The sequence below is a fragment of the Cryptomeria japonica genome, chromosome 11 (assembly GCF_030272615.1).
Source record: "Cryptomeria japonica chromosome 11, Sugi_1.0, whole genome shotgun sequence".
Taxonomy (NCBI): Eukaryota; Viridiplantae; Streptophyta; class Pinopsida; order Cupressales; family Cupressaceae; genus Cryptomeria; species Cryptomeria japonica.
Window position 1 is genome coordinate 301,825,566 of NC_081415.1, and position 10,632 is coordinate 301,836,197.

Consider the following 10,632-nt stretch of genomic DNA (forward strand, 5'->3'; position numbering starts at 1 on the left):
TATTCTGCAATGTTGTTTGTGCAAGGGAAGAGAAGTTTGTAAGCTTTTGGAATTGAGTATTTCTGGGGAGTAATGAATATTATCCCGGCACCAGAACCATGTCGAGTGAAAGACCCATCAAAGAACATCTTCCATGATTATTCAGTAAGGTGCGTGATTGATTCATCTAGAAATTCTATATGCAGAGGTTGATCGACTTCAAGTGGAGCTTCAACAAGTTGGTCTGCAATAACCTGTCCTTTGATGGCTGTACGTTCCACATATTCAATGTCAAATTCTGTAAGGACCATGACCCATTTGGCCAGTCTTCCTGTAAGCGTTGCTCTACTGAGAAGATACTTGAGTGGATCAATCTTAGCTATTAGCTTAATAGAGTGTGCCAACATATAGTGCCTTAATTTTTGTGATGCAAAGACCAAAGCTAAGCATGCTTTCTCTATTATGGTATAATTCATTTCATATGACACCAATGTTCTACTGATGTAATAGATAGCTCGTTCCTTTTTATCATTATCTTGTTGTGCCAAAAGTGCCCCCAGTGAAGTATCTGTGGCTGGTATGTACAGGATCAGTGGCTTACCTTGAATCGGTGGCACTAATATGGGTGGATTAGAAAGATATTCTTTGATCTATTGTAAGTGTCATTCACAATCTTTATCCTAGTTGTATTGAATCCCTTTCCTTAATACCTTCGTGAATGGTTGAACCTTGTTAGCTAGCTGAGATATAAAATGCCTTATGGACTGAAGACGGCCTTGTAGACTTCTCATCTAAGTGATATTCTTGGGTGGAGGCATGTCCATTATAGCTTGGACCTTTTCAGGATCAACCTCAATTCCCTTTTCTGAAATTATGTAACCAAGTAATTTTCCTGATGTGACTCCAAATGCACACTTTTTTGGATTTAAGTGGAGCTTGAATCTTTCCATTCGATCTAATATGAGGCCTAGCTCTTGAATGTGTGTAGATCTCTTCATAGTTTTTACCAGGGTGTCATCTACATAATTTTTCATGTTTTTATGCATCATATCATGGAAAATAGTGGTTACTTCTCTTTGGTAAGTTGCTCCTGCGTTCTTTAGACCAAACGACATAACATTCCAGTAGAAGGTTCCCCATGCACATGTGAAAGTTGTCTTCTCTTGATCTTCAGGTGCTATCTTGATCTGATTGTAACCATAGAATGCATCCATTAATGAATACATCTCATATCCAGCAGTCATATCTACTACCATGTCAATGTTGGGCAATGGAAAATCATCTTTTGGACATGCCTTGTTGAGATCCCTGAAATCTATGCAAACTCTAATAGATTTATCTGCTTTTGATACAGGTACTATGTTGGATATCCATTCTGCATAGTCTATAGCTCTGATAAATCCAGCTTTTAGCAACTTTTCTAATTCAGCCTTGACTAATAGTGCCACATGAGGATGCATCTTTCAGAATTTTTGTTTGACTAGTTTAACTCCTGGCATAATAGAGAGATGATGCATGATGAGATCAGGATCTAGTCCTGGCATATCTGAGTATGTCCATGTAAAATTGATCTTCTTTTCCAAAAATAGATTGCTGAAATCTTTTAACTCTTCTGCTGACAGTGATTGAGCTAAATGAATGATATGCAGTATCTCTTGACTCCCAATGTTCACTAGCTAAGTTGGCTCGATTAATATGGAAGATCTCTCCTGGAAGTGACTCAATAGTATATCAAGTACCTCACCTTCAGGCGCCTCATAGAGGTTTTCACCTTTGGGTATGTCCTTTATTTTCTCTTTTTTAGAGTCTGATACCGCCACAATGTGGTTTTCGCCATCAGATCTTTTATTCTTATTTTTCTTGTTTTTGCGACTAAGATACTTGATATCTGCTTCAGTCATGTTTTCATTATGTTCACTAGTGGAAGAGTACATGGGTTCAACTGCATTGAGATAGTAGGCTAGTGTATAGTTATTAGCAAAGGTAGGTACATTCAAGGGTTGGTTATAAAGGGTGCAATCAATTAGTTCTGGATGTATTAAGGGTAAGGTTGTAATGGCTCAAGGGAGTTCACTGTACTATCATCATTATTTCGGACCAACTTGTCAAGTTCCATAAGACTACCTTGCATATGTGTCCCGAGACCAGGAAGAGTCACGACACGATTATCGTCATCCATGTTAGTATTTATTGGACCTAATTCAGCTGACCTACTTCTAGCGTGGTCACCTACTTTAGACTAGGCTACATATCGTGGTATAATAGTAGACAACATCTCATTGTTCATGAAAGAGTAGTCATAATGTGTTGTTGAATAGTTGTTGTCATAGGTAGAGCTCCTGTCAGAGTCACCAGAGTCATGGGATGGAGTTGCTAACTCATCTTCAAGTGGTTTAGTGAAGGTATATATAGTATCAACACCCACATCCTTGATGTTGCAAGTTCCTTCTTGATTTGGTTCATTGATTGCTTGCATTTGACACACTTGTGGACATGACTTTGATGATTCTGTTAACCCCTGTCGTATGTTCCATTCAACTTCTTCTGGACTGATGATTGGTTCTGTTGATGTAGCCTCTAGTTCTTCTTGTGTAGTTCCATACTTGATTTGTCCTATCTCATTAGGAAGATTGGTAGGTGAAGGACTTGCTTGTGTCCTTTCTTTCTCCCACTATCGGTCATAGTCTTCTTGTCATTTTAATCTGATTTCATCTATTTCCTTTTGCATTCTTAGGCATATCAGCTCTTGTGCGTCATTTGTAGTATCACTGAATTATTCAAGGGTTTCTATAGTAGATGTATCTGAGATGTGATCTGGACCCCATTCATATTCATTTGAATCAGTTTCTAGGTCATCTACTTGTTGTCTACCAGTATATGTGACTGGAATGTTCAACGGTGCAAACAATTCTCTGATTCTATATATTTTGTCCCTCATATCCTCTAGGGTGTCTACTTCATGTGGTATCATAGCTGATATAACTAGAACTTGATTATCATCTATTTCCTCTTCCTGGGTGGGCAATTCTTTTTGTCCACCATCACATTCCTCCTGAGTTTGTTGAGTATTGATCTCTTGTATTGTTAAAGGTATTACCTTTTTCTTCCACTTACGTTGATGGTGAGGCGAGTGCTTCTGATCTAATTGCCTTCTTGGATCATATCCCAGTCCAACTTTATCATTGACAGACTTAGTTTGTAACTGAATGGGTTCAACAATACCTTGTTGACACTTTCCTAGAGGACCAATACCTGAATATCCCATGCGTTGAAGCATCTTGTATCCTAGACCATATTGTGTCGGAGAAATCTCACAATGTCATATTTCTTTATTTGCATTGTCTTCTTTGAAGAGCGATTTGAGAACATCATCCTCTTCTATTTTGCCTGCAAGAGAAGTAGAGGACTGTATAAAGGTGCCATCATAAATGATTTTTGGAGCTGAATTTTGTGGCTTCATAACCTCTGATGGTTTTCCTGATTGTCTTGGTGATGGAGGAAGAGATGTTAGTGAGAGTATAGGCTCTATCTTGTAGCCATCCATGCTAGTGTTTGTGATTTTTAATTTCTTTTCTAAATCTCTCAGCAAAGATTCCAAACTTTCAGTTGCAGAAGCTGCTCTATTGTTAGGAACAAAAGCATCAGCACCCTGCGTTAATGCATTGCAGGTATATCTTGCATCAGCCGGAATATTGACTTCAACTCCATTATGAGGAAATTTCAGGCATTGATGATACATAGATGGTGCTGCTTTCATGTCATGAATCCATGGCCTACCTAGTAAGATGTTGTATGAAAGAGGAAGATCCAAGACCTGAAAAATGACATCTCTTTCCACAGGTCCTACTTTGATTGGTAATAGTACCAAACCCTTAGAAGTTATTTCTTCTTCATCATATGCCTTGATTATTACCTTCTTGGTTGGATCAATAACATTTTCAGAGAATCCCATCTGTGTCAATAGATTGTAGGTACAAATATTCAACCCAGTGCCTCCATCTATCAAAACACGTTTAACGTGGTGTTTATGGATCATGGCTTCAATGTGTAATGACTGGTTATGTGGATGACTCAGTGAGTTATCATCTTCTTCAGAGAATGTGAGATAATGGGGTGAGGTCAAGTGACCCACTATAGATTGAAACTGATCTACATCTAAATCTTTAGGGACACTGGTGGTAAGTAGAGCCTTGTCCAGGACCTCTTTATGAGTAGAAGAGATCTTAAGCAGTTCTAAAATAGAGATTTGAGCATTGATTCTCTTCAATTGTTCGACAATACTATAACTAGGGGAAGACGATGAAGCTGGTTGTTTTGATTTAGCCATGTTTGTGTCTATTTGTGTATTTGGCAGTTTTGATGTCATGTGATCAAAAGTTGGGGGACTAGCTCCTGGGAGAGAAATCTTCCTTTGAGCGCGAGTCATGACATTAGCAGTCTGTGCTTGACTTTGATGATCCTAAACTATCATCACATTGCAATATTTAGGCTGGGTAGATTCAATCATGTTGATCACATTATTATGATTAGTGTAAGTATAATTGACTCTAGCTCCTCCCTTGGATTTTGATGATTCTCCTCGTTCATAATTAGGTAAGGGATCTTTAAAGGCCTTATGATCAGCATTAGTTGCATGATTTCCAACAACGATCTTTCCTGCATCAATGAGATCTTGGATCTCATGTCGGAGTTTCACGCAGTGGTTTATGTTATGTCCCTTGTTCCTATGGTATTCACAGTACTCGTTTTCTCTCCACCATTTGGGTCTAATTTTTGGGTTATATGGTCTGGAATTGTCTGGCAATGTTATCAGATTATTTGCCAATAAATTTTTAAAAGTTGATTCGTATGACTCATCTAGAGGAGTAAACTCACGATTAGGTTTTGAGACCCAAGGTTTGTCTTTAAACCACTCTCTTGTTTTCTTTGGGGGATTCTCTATTGTAGTTTCAGCTGCATTGAGTGCTTGTGTGCCATTGGCCAAGTTAAATATTGTGGATTTTGTTTTTGTTTGGACAGTATCTACCACCCCATCACTAACGATGTTCTTGTTGTTGTCTTTGCCATATTTCCAATATTTACTCTTTTCTTTAGAGCTAGGACCTTGTGATGTTTCTTTCCAAAGTGATATATCTCCCTTTTTGATAAGCACATCTTCCATTCTGAGGGCGTTATCTAACATTTTGTTGAATGAAGGGTGTACTTGCATCTGGACATTGTATTTCAATTCAGGGACTAAGTTGTTGATGAAGATGTCCATTTTCTCAAGATCTGGGATAGTCCATGAATATCTAGAGAACATCTTTCTCCATCATTGGAGGAAAGTGAGAAAGGGTTCTCCTGTCTTTTGTCTGGTGTTGCAAAGCTCTATCATGGTGACTGGGTGATGAATGTTGTAAGAGTATTGTTGCAAACATAGTTGGATTAGCTCTTCAAACATTTTTATTCCTTTGGGTAGGCTTGCGAACCATTCCATTGCTTGACCCCCTAAACTTCTTGGGAAAAGATGCATGAGATACGTTTGATCGTGCATGAATTCCATACAAGTGGCACAAAACTCTTTGACATGATCTTGAGGATCTAAGGTACCATCATACTTGTCAAATTTTGGGATCTTGACACGTGAAGGAAATGGAGACATGTAAAGGTTTTTGTCAAATGGGAATGGGCATATTGTGTCCAGAGAATATCATTTTGGTGCTTTGTCTTTGTTTTCTACTCTTGTGACTGTAGTTTGTAATGCTTGCATTTGTTTACTCATTTTTCCCCATGGTGTCTCTTCCTCTTTAGAAATGAGGGTCTCCACATTATAACTAGTAGGGTGTTTGGCACCTTGTTTTGCTAATTCTAGGAAATAGTCTTCTTTTTCCCTAGCCATGATGACCTTCATCATTTTCTAGAATTCTTTATTATTCTGACATCTATGTACTTCATCTTCAGGAGGTTCAAGAAGATCAGATTTAGTTGATGAATCATTGTTAGTAGCATGATTTCTGAAGTCGTCGTGAGTATTTTGTTTATTAGGTTCTCTCTCTTGTCTTTCCCTAGACATGTTAGGAGATAGGGGCTGACCACAGATTGGTGTGTCGTAAACTAGTTTATTGTAAAAGGGGTTTTCCACAAAGGATGGATTGTCTTTTGACACAAAGGGTGTTTCTTTTTCTTTGTCCTTTTTGTTGTGAGAACTTTTGGTTTGAATGGGCATTTCTAACCGACAGGACCAAGAGCGAGATGTGTTGCAGAAGTCAAGATCAAATTGTAGCTAGTAGTTCGTTTTAACGTAGTGATTGAGAGAAGTAACATAAGATCTGGTCTGGTTTCAAGAATGATCTATCCTCTGTAAGACGTTATCTAAGTTAACTTAGGTTTGATGAGATGTTTGTTTGAACTAGCTTAAGAGATGATTGACAAAATCATGCAATGCAATGGCAGAGGTACACAATCAAGGTTGTTTATGCTCAGGAGGATGATAACCAGTTTTAGGCTCACTGTAGACTATTTTAGACTATTTAGACTATTTTGACTGACAAGATCAGGAATTCATATGACAGAGGATTGGACAGAGACAAGATTCTGATAGACAAAGTTTCAATGACTGACGACTACCATTTTTTGATAAGGAATGATGTTTCAATGACTGACAAAGACTAGTTTGGACACGGATAGAGTTTATCACTGAATTGTTTGATATTGTTTCATTTTTTTTCTCTAGTTTTAGTATTTAAATTTTAGTTTTAGGGATGAAAACATAGAAAACATGCAAGATATATAATAATTCAATCACAGCATGCTAACCCTATGGAAGTTGGCTTAGAGAAGAAAACCTTTGCTTGTTGACTTAGGTACACACCCAATAGCTAATCAGAATACATCCGCTGAGTCTCACGCATGGGATTCTCAACGTCGTATTAGCCGACTCCAAATGCTAATGGGGGCATGATATGGCAAGTGTCTTGGGAGACTTACTATCTCTCTTGCACAAAGATTATCAACCTTTCAGAGGTGAATCGGGTAGCTTCTATCTTATAGTTCTTAGTTAGGAATTTCATTTGAAATTACCCCTTGAAGTCACACAAGCGTGATTGAGGGATATAGCCCAACAAGGTACTGAAACCAGATGTAGTCATGTAAATGTGATTGAGACCGTGAGGCTCTACAAAATGCTCGATATGAGAGATCTCAAAGAGAAAAATCAAATAATCCCATCCTCTAAGACTTTAATCACTAGAGGCCAATCTACCAGTAACAACAAATATGTCAACTCGATTAGACCATTAACCAAAATACCAAAACCAAGTATCCAAACCATGTCTTCGACATAATCAAGTAATCTCCAGATGATAACAAGTCATCCTCAGTGCCAGTGAACAATATACCGGTGACTGTGCATAAGTCACTGAACTTTCCAGTGAACACAATGTGCCGGTTTAACATAACCTTAGATCTCCAGAAGGATAAGTGTTGACATCAATGACAAAACTAATGCAACACATCCATAATACCAACATTCTGCACCACACTTTTCTTCTTTTCTCTATCACTTGCCATTAATGGCTTTGCTGTTTCCTTCACCTAACAGGTACAAAGATCAAATCTTCTTGCAAGATCAGTGCAATTGCTTTTCCAGCTTTCCTTCCTCGAGTTGCAATCTTATGTCATCCTTCATGACATGCAGGTTCCTCATAAAAGCCGATCTACCTGTAGATTGGTTAAATCGATGCAAACTCCACTGACCTGTGCAATAACTCCACCTAGCATCTAGCTATCATGCTTGTCGACATCCACCTTTGTTTGGATTCTTATGTCAGTTTGACATACTTTGTTGTCCAAGGTCGACTATCGATTTATCTTATCTTACCGGTATGACCATAAACCATCCTTTCTAGTATGTTCACCGGTTGTTGTGCCTTCATAACACCCAAACAACCTTCATCTTGGTTTATGCCTTACTGATAAGCCTTCTTTATAGATAGATGACACAAGTCACATTTATTGGTAGCCCTTCTTCTATCTGCACACTCTCATGTGTAATTCCATCATACTAGTCACCTTGCCAAACCAGTTGACATCAATGACAACTTAATGCCAAATTGCCAATAGGGTTTAGGGTTTCTGATCGAAACAAACAGAGCTTAAGCGAAACTATATTCTGGCATAGAAGATATCTTAGTAGTTCAACCATTTCTCCAGATTGTAGTCTAGATTTAAATGTAGTTAGTGAGGCTCCTTTTGTGATTGAGCAGTGTGCTCTAGGCTATAAGCCTTCCTGCAAGTGTAAGCCTCTATATTTTGTAATATCTCTTCATATGGCCAGTGGATTGATATTGTGGGTCACAATTCCCACCATGATTTTTCCTCTTTGAGGTTTTCCATGTATAATTTTGTGTGTTATGGTATTCATTTATGTGATTGACTTATTGGTTGTTTTACTTCTTTCAATTCTATATGTACCGGTAATACCGGTTGGTGTATGCATGTTTTAATAAGGTTAAAATTGATCATACTGGTAGAACACTAATTCACCCCACCTCTCAGTGTTCTTGGATTCCAATAATATCTTAACTCCATCCTTTGACACAATATGCCCAAGAATCTTTCTCTCAGTTACACCAAACTTGCATTTATTTGGGTTCAACAATATACCATATTCTAAAGCTCTGATAAATATTTCCTTTAGATGTACACAATGTTCTTCTACCTCCTTTGAGAATTCTATCAAATTATCTTGCTATACTACCAATATGTAATTAATAAGGCCTACAAATGCCACATCCATTTCTCTCTAAAATTTTTCTCTTACATTTGTCAAATCAAAAGACATTCTTTCATACACATATGTGCCTCATGGGGTGGTGAAAGTTGTCTTATACTACTTTGACTCCTTGACTTTCACTTGGTTGTAACCTAAAAAACCATCCATCATTGAAAGTAGCTCACAACCAGTGACCTTCTTCATCATTGCCTCCACGTTTGGCAGAGGATAGTTATCTTTAAAGATATGTTCAAATTCCTAAAGTCAACACATAGCCTATTGTCCCCATTCTTCTTCCTGATAGGTACTTGGTTTGACACCCAAGTTGAGTGCCTTTTGGGCTTTATAATGTTGGCCATTTGGTGGAATTGATTATGTGTTACATTGATGTCAACACTAGTTGTTTGGATGCTTTAATGACACCCTTCTGGTCCCAGTAGGTTGAGTAGTTTCTGGTTGGTTTGGATCTGACATGATCCGATAGGCTCCAATATAGTTTGGTTATGGAATTAGCTTGTTCATGATACTCATGTTCATATTCATTTAGTTGGTTTTGGTTTGGTGATCAGATGCTATCCTATTTGCTTAGGAAGCTTGGCTTGTGGTTCTGGCGAGGGTTTCATCGACAGAGCTTTTGATGAAGATCTTTGATGAATTGCATAAGTGGTGTTGGTGCAGCTTCTGGTGGAGTTTTAGGATGTTGTTGGTGATCATGTTGAAGAATTGGTGGATGGAGATCATTCCTTTAGCGTGTGGACCTATATTGGGTCCCGGTTGATCTAGGTTATGGAATGGCTTAATGTAACGTGTGGATTGGACCTCTTGATGTGTTTCCGAGATGTCTTATGTGTTGGATATTATTTGTTTGGTCTAAGGCAGACATGTTTTGTAATTATGTAATTGGTTAATTTTCTGGTGGCCGACTTGATTGTTTATGGTTGAGGGTTTGTATATATAGATATAAGATCTCATTGTAGATCAGATGTAGGAATGGGATATGGATATGTAATATGCAAAAAATGTAATATCATTCAAGTAGAGGATTTGGTCGATCATTGAAGATCAAATTGGGTTTATATAAGAGGATTTATTCTGCCGGTATTGAGCTGAACCGGAACTGTACTTAGGCATAGGAGATGCTATCTTTGTAGTTCAAACACTTCTTCCGAATTGTAGTCTAGATTTCTATGTAGTCAGTGAGACTCCTTTTGTGATGAGTAGTGTGCTCTAGGCTATTGGCCTTCCTGCAAGTGCAAGCCCCTCAATTGTAATTTGCATACCACAAAAGTATTATCTGACAGTGGGTAGGCTTCCCACTGTGGTTTTTCCCTTTACTGGGTTTTCCATGTAAAATCTTGGTGTCATGTGGATAGTATTTATTCCATGATTATTGTTGATGCTTAATTGGTTTAACTTCTATTCCAGTATTTGGTTTAAGCATTCCGGTATTAATGTTTTGGGTTCCGGTATTAAATTTTTAATTGTTTAAGGTTTCGGTTATCTGAGACAACTGATTCACCTCCCCTCTTAGTAGTCTTCCAGTTATTTGAACTGTCTAACAATTGGTATCAGAGATTTGGTCCTCTTTGCAGAAAGCTTAACCACTTGAGGAAGTTCCTATGGTGACTAACAGTTCAAGTTCATCCAGTTCATCTAGAGCTATCTTTCGGAGGGATATTCCTAGGCTTGATGGAACAAATTACACATTATGGAAGATTTGGATGGAGACTCATCTAAGATGTCTTAGCAAGGAGATTTGGCAAATCACATAGAATGGTGTCACACCTTATAATCCAGAATCTAGCAAACCTCCTCTGACAAACCTAGATAAAGAACTTGAGAATGATTGTAGAGAAAGAGAGGCCCTCTTGTGTGCACTTTCTGATCAACAAATAATGGGA